Source organism: Pinus tabuliformis, chromosome 9 (genome assembly GCF_031772625.1).
Source record: "Pinus tabuliformis cultivar Carrire ecotype Pingquan chromosome 9, CPIR1, whole genome shotgun sequence".
NCBI classification, from domain to species: domain Eukaryota; kingdom Viridiplantae; phylum Streptophyta; class Pinopsida; order Pinales; family Pinaceae; genus Pinus; species Pinus tabuliformis.
This window is the reverse complement of record NC_142307.1, coordinates 1,730,093,183-1,730,113,756: the sequence shown is the minus strand read 5'-3', so window position 1 is coordinate 1,730,113,756 and position 20,574 is coordinate 1,730,093,183. Positions and strand designations below refer to the sequence as shown.

Sequence of the window (20,574 nt, the reverse complement as noted above, 5' to 3'; positions counted from 1 at the left end):
TTGTTCCAACTTGACTCCCAAGACTAGTAACTCAACCCACAACTGTCATCGGGCTCCAGAGAGTTGTCCAACCAAGGCTTCTAGGACTAGTAACTCAACCCATAGTTGTCGTCAGGCTTCCTGAGCATTTGTCAAACCAAGGCTTCCAAATTAGTAACTCAACCCACCAAAGGCTTCTAGAGTGTTTGCCCAACCAACGCTTCTAAGACTAGTAACTCAACCCAACCTGTTACAGGGCTTCCAAAGCATTTGTCCAACCAGGGCTTCGAGGATTAGTAACTCAACCCAAGCCGTTACAAGGCTTCTATAGCATTTGTCCAACCAAGGCTTACAAGAACTAATAACTCAACCTAAGCTAGGGAAACATGAGAACCAACCAGAAACAAAGAAAATAAACCCACAACACCATGAATATCTAGAAAATGGCAAGGCTAGGCAAATCCACTGTTAATGCAGACAATTCTCCATGCCAGTGACAGATCATGACCAATAAACCACATGCATGTGCCATGCATGCCAAAACTAGTGAATAAATCATACATGCAACTCGATACCTGCAAGAAAATGTGATGTAGTTGTTGATCCTATTGCCCTCTTGCGCTTTCCTTCTCTTCCTTTCCCTTCTTGCTCCAAAATCTAAGTATGCCACACCCTCCAAGAGTGCCCCAAGAAATTCTAAGTATCCAAGAGTATGAGAGAGAGAGACAATAGAAGAGAGCTCCAACACTAAACTAACCAAGGCTTTGCCCATTCATTGTCAAAAGCTTTTTTATTAATGAGGTCTCTATTTTCCCTCATTTTCTTCCTCACATGCAACCTATGACCTTTCACCTTCCTTTTCTCCTAATTTTCATTATTTTTATAAATAATTGTGCCAAAAATGTCATTTTTCCTTTCCAAAGCCTTCGCCATTGCCTTTGTCAATTCTTTTTAGCCATAAACAACCAAAGGAACACCCACTGAGATGTCTTTGCCACCATTCAACTTGGAATACGTGTCCCATCATTCGTGGTATTTATATATTTTTACATGGAATTTTCACCAGTTACAAAGTCGAATACAAATGAGTATGGCTACACTTGGTTGAAACCTAATGTAGTATGTTTTTTACAAAATAATACAAGACCAAATTGAAAGCTAATTGAAACAACTTTTTCTTTTAAAATAGAGAACTACCAAGGAAAATGATACTACAACATGAAAGTAGCTTATTTTGCATGAAAACACAAGTTGCATAACCATGAAGTGAATCTAAACATTCTTGGGAGATATATATTCCAAAAATAATCTAGACAATTGGATTTAAGGACAATAACCATCAGTTAAAAAAGCATGATCTACAAAAATATTTTTGAATCAAAATAAAACATAAATTAGTAAAAGTCATGACTAGTATTCCTTTTTGTATCGAAATTTTGAAAAAACAACAATAGAGCAAGGGTAGAATTTTACCATTAATGTATTTTTTCCTATTTTAGTGTCCACAAGGACATTTATTTGTGTTTCATGGTCATCAATCATGCGAAACACTAGGGAAAATGGAGATGGATGACACTATTGATCAGAATGATCCTGACTTGCTCCTCCTAAGATCGGTTTAACCATATTACATTTTTAGAAAACATATATATTTACCATCTCATATAGCGGCCTCATGGTTATTCGTCATTGATTCATCCTTCCGCTGCCATGATTTTTAAAAATTTGTGCAATGATTTTTTATTGTTAAGCTTCACAGGAAAATCACCGAAAATTAAATCCTGCACTGCGTAAACCCTCATACTTAAATTCAAAAAGAGTCAAGGGATCTCTACTTGAATGGTTCATGAGGCACAATACTTGCTAAGGTTTTGCAAATGGGGTAGCAAGCTAAGTGAGCTTGATTGTGGGGGAAAACTCCACAGTTAAGCGCGCTTGAGCCAGAGGAGTTCTGGGATGGGTGACCTCTTGGGAAGTCCTGGTTACCGGGTGCAAGCCCCGGAAGTGGTGATTGATGCTATGTGATTCATTTCACTAGTTTCAATCCCACTTCTTCACCCCTGTGAGCATCACCCGATGCAATGAGTGCTAAGTGAACTATTCAAAAATCATGAGAAATTAGTCAGTTACGACTACCTCCTCTCATGGAAATGGTCATACATAATGCACTGCGTAAACCCCCATACTAAAATTAAATCCTTGAAAATATCTCATACTCAGTTAAATAGCCTATTCCCTACCGGGTGTTAGTGTCTACCATTATTTATGTTTTCATCCACACTTTAACATGTAGGAGTAAAAATGTAAATGTGCAAATTTACTAGTGGTTACTACCCATGAAAATTTTATTCAAGCCCTTATCTCTTAGTAGGCAATTAACTTTTCCACTTCATATATCAATTTGCAATTCTTCTAAAAGCATAACATCCACTTATATGGACACCTATTGGCGTTTACTAGTCATTTAATTTATATGGATGAGCTAATTTTAACAATATGAAATGTATCATGAAGTAAACATTTTGATGCTTATCATAGATTGATATATATAAACATTACCAACCATTTAATTTATATAAATACACTAGTTAATATGTATGTAAAAAAATCCTTAAAATAATATTAATCATTATTTAAATAGCTATAGTAAATACTAAATATTTTTAAAAAATATTATAATTAAATCTTAAAATTATATAATCTTAAAATTACAAAATTATGTTATATTTGTTAATAATTATTTAAATATATATATATATATATTAAATATTAAAATATAATTAAAAAATATTATAACTCAAATTTATAAATTATATAGTTTTAAGATTTTAATTATAACTATATTATGTGCAGATACCATTTAATCATTTAAAATAATTTTGGAAACCTTGAAAGAAGGTAATTTTCATCTTAAAAATATTTTGAAAAGGGTAAAAATATATCTTTACATTCAACTCAAAACCTATATTTTTTCTACACTCAACAACTATAGTCTATTTCTAAATGTTAAACCCAAAACCTATATCTTCTACCTTAAAAAAGGAACCATTCTGTACTAATATAACCACCTAAATCAAAATAAAACTGAAAATGCTAGCACAGACTTTTGAAAACCTAAAACCAAATAAATAAATAAGCCTGGCTCAGTCCTGTAATTTGACGTCCTGTGGTACGCATGATTTGAAAATGAAAATACGTCCGTCAAATTTTAGGGCTGGGCCGGATCAGCCAGTAGAATATTGCCGACATGGTCAGCAGAATGCATGTTTAATGGTGCATATAACTGACTCTACTCTGACTTATTATGTACCCTTCAGAGTTTCCTCACGAAGTTTGCATCCTGCCCTGCAAGCTCCAATTTTCAAATCGATGGTTAATTATCGAAAGAACATGCTCCCTGAAGTGAGGTTTACGTCTATCATTGTTTAACAGGAAACATTACTTGCAATTAACCTTAAAAGTGTGTGGGGTTGAAGAGTATCAACGATTTTGAATTAAAAAAAATCGTTTAAGGTTTGAAGTGAACAGAGTAATATGTTATTTTGGCATGCAGACCTGACATGGATGGAATTTGATGTCCAAATTGAGAGTCAAATGGTAATTGGTCATCAACAGAATTTGATGTCTAAATTGTGACTCAAATTGTAATTTGTCTGTGAAATATAGTTAATAATTGTGTATCCACGTGATGTGCATGATGTGTTGGTTGGGGCGGTTGGCTTTCGCACCCCCAGCCACGTTCGATTCTTACGGGCGCTGCAACGCGCAGCAGCATTTGTTTAGAGAATGATGCGTATGTGTTTTGGATGTGACGTATTCTGCTCGCTTCGGCGATATTTGATGTATTATGATTTTTCAGCAGGGATTCTCTAGGCAGCAAATTTATGTAGATGGTTAATAATGATTTGAATTGGTGAAAAAATTCAAAAAATCTCGCAGTAAGAGTGTTTGAATTTTGTTTTTGATGGTGGATAAGATTCAGCACCATCAAAAACTCATGAGACACCCACAATCTTGAAGTTTGGCAACTGTAACTTTGATTTTTGAATCGTGTTTTGAATGGTGGAAATGGATTCAACACTTTCAAAAATCCATGAGTTTGACAACTGTAACTTGGATTTACAAAAATTCCTGCCAAATTTTTTTAGACAAATTTGAAAACTGATTAAAGATAGACTTAAATTTTAAGGGTGGCTAAGAGAAGAAAGGTCAAATTTGAAATTCCCACCTTAAATGATAGACTTCAAATGAAAAGATGTATAGACGGAAATTTGGTACTGTGAAGTTGAAAAGTTTATCTTCAATTAAATTTCAAATATCTCCGATACATTTTGCTACTTCGTAATACAACTACTTCGTAATACAAGTACAAGTGGGGGTACTCACTGTGCTATTGACCTATTAATGGGCTTCAAATGAAAAGATGTATAGACGGAAATTTGGTACTGTGAAGTTGAAAAGTTTATCTTCAATTAAAAGTTTATCTCCAGATACATTTTGCTACTTCGTAATATAAGTACAAGTGGAGGTACTCACTGTCCTATTGACCGATTAATGGGCGATGGCAGAATATGTCCATTCCTAGATATTAAATTAACTATAGAAATATACAGCCTAGCACATTAATTACTTAATAACAAGGTAAATATTAGTTAGCCCTGTTTTACAACGGGAGAGAAGGTTTGATATTTACATAGATCTGTATTGAATGCCATGCTATTTGATTCCTCAAAAACTAATTTATTGTCCAATAAATAACAAGCGCAGAGCATTTGGTATCAGAAAATAGTGGAATACCTTAAGTAAACTCCAATTTTATGAAATTTTCCTGCTTGCAGTCTTATGCCTCTGGTCAAAATGGATTTTCTCGTATCAAGAATCTGTACGGCAGCTCGGTTAGGGTTGTGCATACCAAGCCCGGAAATTTTGCAAAAATTGAAAACTACAAGATTACCCTCTCTTCAGGACCGAGGGCACCGATATGCGAATCCAGTGCATTGATTTGATGTAATATTGGGATGAGGAACTACGGCGCAGTAAATGTCAATAAAGAAGGCATTGTGCACCCCTGATATACGCGTGATATTTGGGGGAAATCTGAATATCTTCTCCGCTATTGAAAAAATGTCCCTGCCAAAATAAATTTTCTATGATGGAAAAGAATGGGGAGAACGGCACGGAGAACTTAGCTTAGTAGATTAGTTTAGACAGAGATTCGTAGGGTTTTCCAAGCTATTTTCTTAGTCATATTAGAAACACAGTATAAGGAAGGCTAGATCCTTCAATTGTAAGAATAGTGGAAAACTCGAAAAGTTTCAGACATGTGAAGAATAAGAATGCCATAAGCATCTAATTGCACATGTATTTTTAGATGCATCTTTGGATGACTTCTGCACGATATAAGCAGGAGTCCTCTAAAGTTTCAACACAAAACAGAACGGTCCAAGCAAGAAAAAAGAAATGAAGGACAACAGGATTTAGAGTAACTGTTTATTGAAGTGCAAATTTATAGCATACAGCCTTCACATTTAAAGAAAGCGCTTCCTGAACAACTTTGTAGTAGTATTCGCAGGCACTGATCCCGCTTTCCAGTCTGAAATGAAATAAATATGTACGCCGGGTAGATTCAACAATATAATTCCAACTTGACAAAGAATGCAGAGATGGAAATATACAGAGAATGAATTCAAATTTGGAATGTAGCGGATAATTCTTTTCATCATTTAAAATCAGTTAAATAAAATTATATAGGAGACAAGGAAACAAACAATAATAAATGACCCAGAAAAGTTTTAACTAAACTCACCTAAACTCAAGTGAATCAAAACTGACTATCACACTTAATCTCAACTGTTACCGGTATTGACACTTACAATGCCTAATTGCTTTCTTTGAAAGTCAAATACATTTTTGTCCAATGGTTTTGTGAAAACATTTACAAGTTGATCTCAAATACATTTTTGTCCATGGCTTTGTGAAAATATTTGCAATTGAGATATCTCCATTATTGGCAAGCATACAAATAAAATGAAAATGTATGTCAATGTGAAATTGCAGAATTGTTATCACAATAAATAGGAGTTGGTTCCTTTTGAGCATTTGAGAGATCCTTCAATAGTCTTCTTAGCCACACTGCATGACAAGTTGTTGAAGTGACAACTACATACTCTGCCTCTGAAGAAGATATTGAAATGATGGGTTGTTTCCTCGATTGCCATGAGATCCTGTTGGTTCCAAGGTGAGAAACATCTCCTGAGGTGCTTTTGCAATCATCTAAACTATCTACATAATCGTTGTCTGTATAACTGGAAAGTGAGCAATTTTCTGAATGTGTGTAGAACAAGCCATACTTAACTGTTCTTGCAACATATCTTAAAATCTTTTTTGCGACCTTCCAATGAGAAATCTTGGGTGATTGCATAAACCTGGAGACAAAACTAGTTGCAAACATGATATCAAGTCTCTTGCAATGAGATACAACAAATTACCAACTAGACTTTTATGCAATGTGGAATCAACTGGTGGTGCTACATCTTGTTTGCTCATCTTGGTGCCTGGAGCGATTGGAGTATCAATTGGTTTGCAATTGGTCATTTTAAATTTTTTAAGGATGTCAGTGGCATATTTTTGTTAACAGATAAAAATGCCATTAGTAGATTGTTGAATTTCAATGCCTAAGAAGTATTTCATGATCCATAGATTAGTCATCTCAAACTCTATTTGCATTGTTGCTTTGAATTCTTCTAACATCATATTGCATGTATAAAGCAGATTATCAGCATAAATGCAAACAATGATAATTTTACCTTCATGAGTTTTGGTACACAGATTTGGCACATGGATGCTTCTGCAAAAACCGCTTTTGATGAGATAAGTGTCTGTTAAGCACATACATGGCAGAGGAAATATGAAAGATAAACATTAGATTACTTTTCTTATTCACAATGATACATATTTATAATACATAGGAATGACCCTTGGTTTCATATTCCAAGTGGTCCCTTGGACTCCCTTTCGCTGTTCAGCTTCCACACCAACCCTTAGAGGATTAGGTGTCCAACATTCCCCCCCTTAATCCAAAGGGTTATGTACGAGCCCAAGAGGAGAGTTGTAATACAAAACGTGCAAAAATGCATGGTAGCACTAGGCTGAATGTGCTCTTTAAAATGTTGGTATCAAGGGAGGTGGTTTAAGGATGACCACCAACACTGCAATTCTTAGTGCAGTTCTCAGAATTCTTCCAGGTCTGGCAAGAAGTTATGGTCTTCTGCTAGAGGAAGTGCTCCTGATGTTTTGAAGAGGGAAACCTTCAACCATGAAAGGGAGGTCTCACCTCGCATAAAAGGGAGAATCTTAACCTGAAAATGGAGATCTCAACCAGTGATGGTTTACGGATTACCACCAACTTTGGAATGCATAATGCAATTTCTGAAACTCTTCCAAAACTGGTAAGAAGCTGAAGTCTTTTGCTAGAGGAAGTGTCGCCAATTCTTTGAAGAGGCATCACCAACTGAATGCATGCTCAAGGGCATCTTTGTCTCTGGCTACAACTCTAAATCTAGTATGGTAGGTTGTGGCTCAGGCTATCTCTGCTATTGAAAACATGTCCCTGCCAAAATAAAATTTCTATGATGGAAAAGAATGGGGAGAACGGCATGGAGAACTTAGCTTAGTAGATTAGTTTAGACAGAGATTCGTAAGGTTTTCCAAGCTATTTTCTTAGTCATATTAGAAACACAGTATAAGGAAGGCTAGATTCTTTAATTATAAGAATAGTGGAAAACTCGAATAGTTTCAGACATGCGAAGAATAAGAATGCCGTAGGCACCTAATTGCACATGTATTTTTAGATGCATCTTTGGATGACTTCTGCACGATAGAAGCAGGAATCCTCTAAAGTTTCAACACAAAACAGAACGGTCCAAGCAAGAAAAAAAAATTAAGGACAACAGGATTTAGAATAACTGTTTATTGAAGTGCAAATTTATAGCATATAGCCTTCACATTTAAAGAAAGCGCTTCTTGAACAACTTTGTAGTAGTATCGCAGGCACTGATCCCACTTTCCAGTCTGAAATGAAATAAATATGGACGCTGGGTAGATTCAACAATATAATTCCAACTTGACAAAGAATGCAGAGATGGAAATATACGGAGGATGAATTCAAATTTGGAATGTAGCAAATAACTCTTCTCATTATTTAAAATCAGTTAAATAAAATTATATAGAAGACAATACGGCATGGTTCAGTTTGAGGCGCTTCTCCCTCGGCTCTGGCTTCTATGAAAGGTTAGTTCCTTCTGTTTCCTCTCATAGGTATGATTGTAGAGAACTATCACATTGTTATGTCCAGATTTCATTGATATTACAGGGGTTTAAAGTGTTCTGGAAAATTGGTAGCTACATGAATACAGGGGGTTAAATTTGTGTTTTTAATATACTCCTGTTTTCAATTGAAGTTTTTACTACTTCTAGACTCTCCCAGTGAATTTAAATCTTAGTTTTAGAATTGAGTGAGAGTATGGGATAAGATAGATTCCCATGTCCTGGTTCTGTTCTTCTGAGAGGTTATGGTCGTCTGTGGAATACATGAAAAAGTACTTTTTTGTTTATAGGCCTTGCTCTGATATTAGATTCAAGGTGTGCCAATGGTGGTGCATTTTCGAATTTTTCTGCTGCTGTATCGTTTGTCCAGATTCTTCCTCGTAGCCTGAATTTTCCGGTCGTTTGAACTCTGCTTATTTTCCTTTGCCGGGAGTTCCCAGTGAATTTAAATCTAAGTTGTAGATTATACTGAGAGTATGGGATAAGATAGATTCCCATGTCCTGGTTCTATTCCTCTGAGAGGTTATCGTCGTCTGGAATATATCAAAAATTACTTTTTCGATTATAGGCCATGCTTTGATATTAGAATCAAAGTGTGCCATTGATGGTGCATTTTCGAATTATTCTGCTGCTGAATCGTCTGTCCAGAATTCTTCTTTGTACCCTGTATTTTCCGGTCGTTCGAACTCTGCTTATTTTCCGTTGCCGGGAGTTTCGGGTCCATCCCATATTCCGGTGTATTGACGTGGATAACCCTTATTATGTTTTCAAATTTCAATCCGCCGTTCGCAGTCATTCCATTTTCTTATACTCATCTGGGCTTTAGGCCTTCCTCGACTGCCGCATTTGTCCTTTTTCGACTATTTTAAGTCATTCTTCATAAATCCTTTCCACTTTCTATTAATGCCTGGAGGACTTTGGCCTTATCTGTACTAGCTCCTCAGTTTGTTGATTGGTACTTTCGATCATTCCGCACAAATTTTTCTTAAATTCGAACATCCTGCCGATATCCCGAGGTGGCTTTTTGTCTGGTTGGCATTTACTCTCCCTGTTTTGGCCCGGGTTCTACCTTATCCTTTCGTCCGGTTGCTGACGTCAGCCCATTTCCGTCTCTGAATGGACATTCTCAATGGGGAATCCGACACGTCGGACCTGGTAAAAGCCGCTATGGAGGCTGAAGCAAATTACCATGGTACAGTCAAATTATCCGATTGGAAATCTAAGTTGGTTGAGCACCTTCTTCTGACCAATCTCGTTGCTGATTTGAATGAAGTCTCTCCCTCGGCTCACCGTCGCAAACAGAATTTCCGTCCTGCTAAAATCACACCTCCCCCTTCTGCTATATGTTTGGATGGAGTAAAATTGTCGGACATAATCGCTAGCTTGCAATCTCGGGCACTGATTGGGAAGTGGCATTTTCCAGACATGTCGGATGATCAGATAAGGAAATGGCTTGCTGCCAGATGGAGCCCTCTCATTGGTTATACTCCCACCATTGTCCGCCTTATGCGTGACTGGTACAACTTCCATTTTTTGGAAGTTAAAGACCTTAATATCATATGGGGTCTCCCGTGGGTGCATGGGCGGAGTTTCTTGGCACTCCACAAGTGGTTTATAGGCTTCGACCCTCTCAGAAACACTCCACAGAACAATTTCATATGGGTAAAATTACCTGCTCTGCCTTTAGAATTGTGGACGAAGGAATCTCTTTCCTTCATTGGAAATGCTATCGGAAAATTTGTGTTTGTCGACCCCAGATGTCTAGGTGCAAAAGACAAACGCGTTGCATGGATTCTGATTGAGAGAGATTATAGAGGTGGTTTTCCCGACCACATCGTTTTGAAATGGGGTAATTTAACTGCCAGCCAAAGGTTAGATTACTGGGGAGTACCTTTTAGGTGCTCCATGTGTCATAGGACGGGACATTTAAAAGACGGGTGCCCCCGGATGCAACATGGAAAGGTTTGGAAAAAAGTTAACAAGATGGAACATATCTCCCGAGCCGCAGCATTGTCTCCTAAAAAGGATGAGGGAGATACCTGCAATTTCAATTATGTGACTCCCTCTGAACATAACATCTCTCCACCTGGTTGTATTCATGATCAATATTCACCGCATAAATCGGAGGGTCTGACTCATCGTCCTTTCCTATCGCCCAGGATCATAAAATCTCCCTCCATTCCCTTAACTAGATCTTATTCCATGGGCAATCTTAATGCTGTAAGTGACTCGGTCATTTCGCCCCAGCCTCCTCCTCTGGATCCCCCTCTCGATATTCCTGTTAAATCTCCCTCTCTGGTTCCTAATGATATTGGTTTGTCCCGAATGAGCGACTCCATCCTTATTATCCCCTCTTCTTCTTCATCGCCTGCCAAATTCGATCATTTCTCGCCGAAACGCTCTGATTCTAAGGGGAAAGCGCCCATGTCCATGATTTCCCCCTCGGCCACTCCTTACAATTCCCCTTCCAACTCCATTGGGAGTGATATTGATATGCTCCTTCGGAAAGATTCTCTTCATCTGCTCCCCTTGACTATCCATAAACCCAGCCACGCTTCTTCTCCCGTCATAAGTCCCAATTCGGCGAAAAACATCACTGTACGCCGGAAAAACAATAAGGGCAGTAGACACTTTAGGGGCAGATGTGGCTCTCGTAGTCTCAATTTCCAGGAGTCTTCCCTCATTGAAGTTCCCATCTCGAATTATTCTGAATCCGGGCCTCTTAGAGCAGAAATGCCCGAGAAGATTTCCAGATGATGAATATTCTTTCTGTTAACATAAGGGGTCTCGGAGCTGGCCCCAAATTTTTAGCTCTAAAAGAACTATTTTTCTCTGCTCCGTACAGGTTGATTCTAGTCCAGGAAACCATGCATGACAGACTGGATACTATCGCATTCTTCAGGCGTATGCTACCATCCTGGTATATGGCAGCAACGGAGGCGAATGGCCTTTCAGGTGGACTTGTTGTATTATGGGATCCGAGGTGGATTAATGCAAGTACTTTCCATTGTCTTGGGGGAATCTTGATGGTCGCCAAATACAGAGGATATGCTGACTGCTTCCACATTCTTAATGTATATGCTCCATACAAAAACAGAGATTCCTTTTGGAACTTGTTTTTTGCCTCTGGTATTTTGGAGATTGAAACTCTCCTCATCGCTGGAGATTTAAATTGCACCTTGGGACCGGACGAAGTGTGGGGAAAGGGGAAAAAGACTGATTCTATTGGGGAAAAAATCAGGGAAGCAATGCTGCATTATAATTTGGTAGACATATGTCCAGACTTTTTGGCTCCCACTTGGGACAATGGTAGAGCGGGGGAAGCCTACATTGCTAAAAGGTTGGATAGATTCATCTTGCATGGAAAGTTGCTAGAAAAAAATGGTATTCCGAGCTCTCTTACTCTCCCTGTGTTTATTTCGGACCACAGGCCGATTTCTTTACAGTGGATGGAACAAAATTCTCGAAAAAGTTACCCTTTTAAATTTAACAGGTATTGGCTGGAGGATGAATCTTTCAACTGCATGGTCCGTGATGTATGGAGAGCTAATTGTCCTTCAACGAATGTTTCTTCGACTGAGAACCTGATTAATAAAATGAGGATCCTCAGATCCAAAGTAAAAGATTGGCAGATACAGAAAAAGCAAAAAAACTGTTTTGAATTGAAGAAGATTGACGAAGAGCTAAAAGCAATAGCCGAGGGTATGTCGTCACATACTATTCCATGGAACAGTCGAGCGCGGATTTGGGAGCTCGGAAAAAGAAAACAGAAATTATTGAAAATGGAAGAAATATCATGGAGGCTAAAAAGCCGAGTCACTTGGCTAAAAGAAGGAGATAAAAACACAAAATTCTTCCATCGTTTTGCAAGCAAAAGGCGAGCTTCAAATTCTATATGGAAAATAAAAAATGAAGAAGAGGCTTACTTACACTCTCAAGAAGATATATCAAATGAAGCTATCAAATACTTTAAAAAGGCATATTCCCGGGATGCTAACAGGAGTATAGAAGATATATTATGGGGCATTGAACCTTTCCCAAAGATGTTTGATGATGAGGATAATACAAGACTATATGCTGCTATTTCAGAGGAAGAATTACTTTCTGTAATGAAATCATTTAAGAAAGACAAATGCCCTGGCCCTGATGGCTGGACCATAGACATTTTCATCCACTTCTTTGAAATGATGAAAAGTGACATATTGGGGATGGTTGAAGAGACCAGAATCAAAGGGAAGATTCATCATATCATTTCTTCCACCTATATAGCTTTGATTCCAAAAAAAAAGGAATCCCCTACCTTTGCAGATTTCAGGCCGATTTCTCTATGCAATGCCATCTATAAAATTATATCAAAATTAATAGCTGAAAGAATCTGTGGCATCTTAGCAACTCATATCTCTAAAGAACAACATGGGTTTCTTAGTGGAAGGAACATCTTAGATGCAGTGGCTATTGCCCAGGAAGCCTTACATTCAATGCAAACAAAAAGAATTGGAGCTGCCATCCTTAAAATTGATTTAAAAAAAGCATACGACTGTTTAGATTGGGGCTATCTGAGATGTTTACTTATAAAAATCGGGCTAGATGACCTGTGCACTAAATGGATCATGGCTTGTGTGGAAGGGGTAAATTTTTCCATTCTCATAAATGGATATCCCACATCCTTCTTCTCAGCGGAAAGAGGTCTGCGCCAAGGATGCTCCCTGTCACCCCTCTTATTCATCCTGGTCATGGATACACTCAGTCTACATCTCAAAAGAGCGGTTGCTGCGGGAAATATTGATCCTCTTTCGATATCCAAAGGTAACTCTTTTACTCACAACCTTTTTGTGGATGATGTCTTACTCTTCGCTATGCTTTGTAGACATTCATGGCTTATTATGCATGAGATATTAATATCATTTCAAAAGGCCACTGGACTAATTATCAATGAAGAGAAATCCACATTTCATTTCGGTAATGTTAAAATGGAGGAGATGGAATATATATCACAGTTATATAACATTCAGGCTGTTTCCATTAAAGAGGGTATCAAATATCTCGGATATCATCTTAAGCCCACGGGTTACAACATATCTGACTGGGCATGGATCACCTACAGATTCTACAAGAGAATTTCGGGGTGGGAATATAAATGCCTATCCTTAGCTGGCAGAATGATACTCTCTCAATCGGTTCTAGCTCAGATTTCTGTTTATTGGGCACATCTGTTTTTCATTCCCTCAACTATTATTAAGAAATTAAACAGTCTAATGGCTACTTTTATCTGGGGTGGATGTAAGGAGAAGAAGAAATTTCATCTCACTAAACTGGATAACATAACTCTCCCCAAAAAAATGGGGGGTTGGAGCTTAATGAACCTTTGTATTTTCGGCTTGGCGCTTCTTTGCAAATCATTTTGGAGAGCAGTCTTTGGTGAAAGTTTATGGTGTCAAGCTATCAGAATGAAATATATGGGGAACGAAGATATTCAATTTTGGTACAGGAACAGTTTTATGTGGCCTTCCCAAGGATCGACGATCTGGAGAAGTTTTCAAAAGATCCTCCCATTCTTCAAAAGGAACATAATCTGGAAACTACATACAGGAAACAACATTCTTATTGGATCTGATGCAATCATGGGGGTTGAGATGGAATCCCCGATTTCTCCTCCACTTCTCGTGCTCCTCCACCAAAAAGGACTCTTTTACTGGGCACAAGTAATAGAAGAATGGAAGGATGCTATTCCTATATGGAAATCGAATAGAGAGCTGGGATTGCAGGGAACAATGGCTGCCCAATGGGACAAGATTATCTGGACTATGAAAAACGCCGGGATATACAAAACTGAGGACAGAGACAAGATTGTTTGGCAGGTTAAGAAAGGTCAGCCAAATGTGTTAGTCAGAGATATATATCTTTCCTTGATAGAACATAGTAGAGAAAGCGCTCAGAAACTCTTTCCATACTCCTTTTGGAAGACTGGCTGTCCTCTAAAAATAATTTTGTTTTCATGGCTTGTTTATAATAACAAAAATCTCACTTGGACTAATTTACAGAAAAGAAGATGGCAGGGACCTGCCATATGCATAATCTGCCTTTCTAATACTGAAGATAACATGCATATTTTCTTAAGTTGTCCACTATCTCAAATTTTATGGAAGAGGATGGCATTGTATTTTGGTTTTCCTGTAGCTTCTCATCCCTCCATAACAGAAGCATACGAATGGTGGGCTTCACAGAAAATAGTTTGGCGTCCCATTCCTTTAATTGTAAACTGGTTCATATGGAAGTGGAGAAATAAAAAGATATTTCAGAACAGCAAGGAGGACTTTGGGCATATATTTGATAAGATAATCCCCTACTATTATTCGATTCTCCCAAACTTCCCTCAACAGATGATACAACAAAAATCAGCCACTGATTCCCGTCAGCTACTTTTTCCACGGGCACACTTCGATGGAGCAGCAAAAGATGGAAAGTGTGCATGTGGAGTTTACATCGGTCTATCAAGGGAGCTACAATACTTCATGTTTTGGAATGGTGGCAAAGGATCAAATAACAAAGCCGAGGCCATGGCCCTTCATGGCCTGCTTATCTTCTGCTCTTTTATGGACATCGGCCCCATTAACATCTATGGGGATTCCAAAATAATCATAGAACTTGTGAAGGGGAACCAAAATATAAAAAATGACAGCCTTTCTGGATGGCTAGGTAGGATAAAATCCCTATGCAAGCCTTCACAGTTCCCTATCACACATATAAAGCGGGGACAAAATGAGCAAGCAGATAAACTATCTAAAAAGGGCATGCAGTCTCCAGATGATAAGTGGCAACTGTGTATCTCTGTAAATCATTCTACATTCGTCATACAACCTTTTTCTATGCCAGGCATTTAAAAGGACAAAATCTGGTATGCATCTGGTTCCTTTATTCTAGAATAAGGTCTTTAATAGGGACAGGCAATGCAATTACTTCTATACAGGTATATTTTCCATGTTTTGATAAGATCAATAGACAGATCTCATACTATCTTATTTTCAAAATGGATGTAATACTGCAAATACTTTCCGATTTGGATATTATGCCAAGGATATAGCCTTTACATATGTATATGGTTCTTTTTGGAATATAATAGAAGAACTATTCAGTGTTTTTTTATGAAAAAAAATTATATAGGAGACAAGGAAACAAACAACAATAAATGACTGAGGAAAGTTTTAACTAAACTCACCTAAACTCAAGTGAATCAAAACTGACTATGACACCTAATCTCAACTGTTACAGGTATTGGCACTTACAATGCCCAATTGCTTTCTTTGAAATTCAAGTACATGTTTGTCCAATGGTTTTGTGAAAATATTTGCAAGTTGATCTCAAATACATTTTTGTCCAATGGCTTTGTGAAAATATTTGCAAGTAAGATATCTCCATTATTGGCAAGCTTATGAATGAAATGAAAACCTATGTCAATATGAAATTGCAGAATTGTTATCACAATAAATATGAGTTGGCTCCTTTTGAGCATTTGAGAGATCTTTCAATAGTCTTCTTAGCCACACTGCTTGACAAGTTGTTGAAGTGACAACTACATACTCTGCTTCTGAAGAAGATATTGAAATGATGGGTTGTTTCCTGGATGCCCATGAGATCATGTTGGTTCCAAGGTGAAAAACATACCCTGAGGTGCTTTTCCAATCATCTAAACTATCTACATAATCGTTGTCTGTATAACTGGAAAGTGAGCAATTTTCTGAATGTGTGTAGAACAAGCCATAGTTCAATCTTCTTGCAACATATCTTAAGATCTTTTTTGCGATCTTCCAATGAGAAATCTTGGGTGATTGCATAAACCTAGAGACAACACTAGTTGCAAACATGATATCAGGTCTAGTTGCAATGAGATACAACAGATTACCAACTAGACTTTTACGCAATGTGGAATCAATTGGTGGTGTTATATCTTGCTTGCACATCTTGGTGCCTGGAGCGATTGGAGTATCAACTGGTTTGCAATTGGTCATTTTGAACTTTTGAAGGATGTCAGTGGCATATTTTTGTTAACAAACAAAAATTTCATTAGTAGATTGTTGAATTTCAATGCCTAAGAAGTATTTAATGAGCCATATAATAGTCATATCAAACTCTATTTGCATTTTTGCTTTGAATTGTTCTAACATCATATTGCATGTATAAAGCAGATCATCAGCATAAATGCAAACAACGATAATTTTACCTTCATGAGTTTTGGTATACAGATTTGGCACATGGATGCTTCTGCAAAAACCACTTTTGATGAGATAAGTGTCTGTTAAGCACATACATGGTGGAGGAAATATGAAAGATAAACATTAGATTACTTTTCTTATTCACAATGATACATATTTATAATACATAGGAATGACCCTTGGTTTCATATTCAAAGTGGTCCCTTGGACTCCCTTTGGCTGTTCAGCTTCTACACCAACCCTTAGAGGATTAGGTGTCCAACATTCCCCCCCTTAATCCGAAGGATTATGTACGAGTCCAAGAAGAGAGTTATAATACAAAACGTGAAAAAATTCATGGCAGCACTAGGCTGAATGTGCTCTCTAAAATATTGGTATCAGGGGAGGTGGTTTAAGAATGAGCACCAACACTGGAATGCTTAGTGCAGTTCCTAGAATTCTTACAGGTTTGACAAGAAGCTGAGGTCTTTCGCTAGAGGAAGTGCTCCTGATGTTTTGAAGAGGGAAACCTTCAATGATGAAAGGGAGGTCTCACCTCGCATAAAAGGGAGAACCTCAACCTGAAAAGGAAGGTCTCAATTGGTGATGTTTTAAGGATTACCACCAACTCTGGAATGCTTAATGCAATTCCTGGAACTCTTCCAAAACTGGTAAGAAGTTGAAGTCTTCTGCTAGAGGAAGTGTCGTCAATTCTTTGAAGAGGCATCACCAACTGAAGGCATGCTCAAGGGCATCTTTGTATCTAGCTACAACTATGAATCTAGTATGGCAGGTTGTGGCTCAGGCTCGCTTGATGTGGCTTTGAAGCTTGTAGATGACCATCATTTCCCCCCCTGTTAGATACAAGGTGAGATGATGGAGAAAAATCAACTGCAAGACTGTTGAATACTCTAGAACAAGTTCGGACATATGACTGAAATATATTCTTGGTTGTTGATGCCCATTACCAAGAAGCGATCCATCTAAGATGAATATTTGTTCTTGCAGGAGGCTTATTTCCGAAGCATTTGTGTGAAGAATGAGTGGTTTTACGACAATACTTACATGGATGAAGATCAAAACAATTATCTTTCACATGACCAAATCTATCACAATGTTGGCACTTAACAATCTGTTGCGGTTGTTTTGGAATAGGATCAGAATCTGAAACAACTGAAGGTGAATTGTCATGAGGAGCAGGTGAAGGTGAACTGTCATGAGGAGCCGGTGAAGATGAACCGTCCTCAAGAAATCCAACACTTTGAAAGTGGATTGGCTTGGAGTAGTCTAGAATATGAAAGTACACCTCTTTATCATATCCAAGACCTACTTTGTGCTTGTTATGGACAAGCTCTTCCAAAGGTCTAATGATGGGCTTGGGAAGTGTATGTTGAATTTCCACATGCAACTCTGCTCCTTCATTGGACACTGAATCTGAATGAACTTCATTATTGACTTGTTGTTGATGGGAGTGTGTCTCAATTTTGAACAGAGGATTATTTTGAATAGAAAATGGTTTAGAATGAAAACTCTTCTGTTGAAGCTCATCTTGCTGGAACTGGGATTCTAGTTGCAAAAAATCAATCTTTTCTTGTGCATTTTGCAGACATATTTTGATATCATAAAGATTGTCCTTGTTGATGTTTACCATCTTATCTACACTGGAATGTATTAGAGTATTTAATAGTTCTAATATATCATCAAGTTTGGCCATTTTATGAGCAAAAATAAAGACTCAATGGTCTAGCACGACTAGACAAATCCCAGCTTGTTGAATATTCCAAATATAAAAAAATATTAGTTGTAATGTAGAAACCAAACTGATATAGGGCACATATAAGTCTCTGCTGGAATAATCTATGGTGTTTTACAAGTCCAGCATTCAAATACAATGCACAATACACCACATGAATTATACTTCTAAATTATTGCCCAACATAAAAATATATGGTGTTTTCCGACCCTCTCAAGGCTCTTAACCTCAATTCACCTTAATTTCTGCTTGATTTTTTCCAAACAACCATTAAAAATGTTTGGATGCTTACTAATGAAATATGGCTTCCTTACCTGAGACAAAGGCTAGAATATCACTCAATCCATTTCACTGAAGATAACATCATCAAAGTCTCTGCATGAATTAAACAAAAGTCGGACTGGGAATAATTTATGTCAACATATGGATCAACGTTGCATCAATTTGAGCCTAATCACTGTCTCTGAGTCCCCAACGTTTACATGCCTGCTCTAACTTTACATTTTTCATAGCCATGGGAAGTGCCAGTACTTCAATTTCTACGCTTTGATTACGAAATACTGAGATTGGCTATGTAACTGGTTATGAATCTAAGAATCTATCATAAGCTCCAGTCAGTAGAATCGGTAAGATGACCCAAGAAAAACATTGTCACACCCAATTATTATTCTATTATGATTCTCTTGAGCAAACAACTAACCTCTACAGGTCGAGGCCGGTGGGGAACATTGATGGCTTAAAGTTGGGTCAGCCGATGTCGCCACCAGACTATTCTTGAAGAAGATGATGACCGAGTTGAAGCTCCCGGTTCTTGCCCTGGTCGACAACGATCCCTACGGTTTAAATATCCTTCAATGTGTCCAAGACTGGCAAGAGAAAGCGCATGTTGAGTGATTCAACCAATACTCAGTGTAACTCACAGATTGATCTGATTTATATCCAATGATTTTCTGGACAAGTAAGACCACCTTTCAAGGCACATTATACTTGTGGGTTCTCTTCTTCACAGGCATTTTATGTCCTCAAATAGCCATAGTCGGAGTAGGACTATAGACTATCGGTTTTGAAGCTTGCATTTTGGTCATGCTAGGTTCATCTAGGCAATCTGACTGGAATTCAACACACAACCTTCAACGCTCAATTACATTGAAATTTTCATAGAAACTAGCTCAACGCATATCATACGGCCTTCATAGGTCACTAGTTCCATCAATAAGATATTCACGCTAGTTCCATCAATAAGATATTCATGTTGCTTCAAACCTCAATGCAAGAGGCTAAGACAACGCACAAGACGTAGAATCATGCTCAAGCAGAATTAGCACAACATTGGAAGGAGCCAATGCACAATTTCATTCAACGCAAAGTCACTGGCTTTTTGGCTATTGTTCAAGAATCTAGCATTCTTTGGGATACGATTTGTAGCGATAGGTGCAATGAGGAACTTTAGTGGTTAGCACTTTGGATATAGCTTATATATGTCCATGGACAGAACACAACTTAGTCAGCAAAACAACGCCAAAACCATGCCATACATCATGTCTATAAGCCACTTAGTGTGTGCGACAACCAAGTGTTTCAATGCAAAGAGAAACGTACATATAGTACTCAACGCAACAGACTACCATGTAGACAATATGGTAGATTCAGGTGTATACATTATGGAAGGGATTGCAAAATGGTGCTACGTTGATAGACTATTAAGGCAGACACGGACAGACTGTCAGCGTATCAATGAAACCTTTATTTTCGACAAAGAGAAAATGTTTGAATTTTTAGGTCTGTACGAAAGTTTCTGCTATCTCAGAGAGAAGAGAATGAAACAATGTCTAAGTACAAGATAATATCAAATGTGTATCCTATTCGAGCTCGTAGTATTCAAATTCGAGCGAGTTGAGTGCTTGGTAACAATTGTAACAGATAGGGTGCAGGCTTGATAAGTCTCAAGAGAAAAAAAAAGATGTCGAGGCATTACAACTAGGGTAGGTAGGTGACTAAGACATTAGAAATACTATTAGAGCCGATTTCGGTGAGAGAGAAGCGACAATTCTTAGTGCGACTAGACAGGTAGTGCTGGAAGAGCACTCAGGGAGGCATGACTGATAGTAGAGAAAAGCCACAAAATTAGTGGTCACAGACTTGAGCAGAGTAACGTTATAAACATAGAGTAACTTTATTTCTATAGCTGACTGGCCAAATAAAGAAATGGCAAACAAATTCTGGAAAGAATGCAGTGCTGACAATCTCTGAAAATGCCCAAGCCTAACCTATGCTCTGATACCATGTTAAGCACATACATGGCGGAGGCAATATGAAAGATAAATATTA

At 37.8% G+C, this 20,574-nt stretch overlaps 1 pseudogene; it reads right to left on the bottom strand.

Annotated features, from left to right (window-relative positions):
• Positions 1-15,755: 15,755 nt before the first annotated feature.
• Positions 15,756-16,310, bottom strand: LOC149155628 (secreted RxLR effector protein 161 pseudogene; annotated as a pseudogene).
• Positions 16,311-20,574: the final 4,264 nt, after the last annotated feature.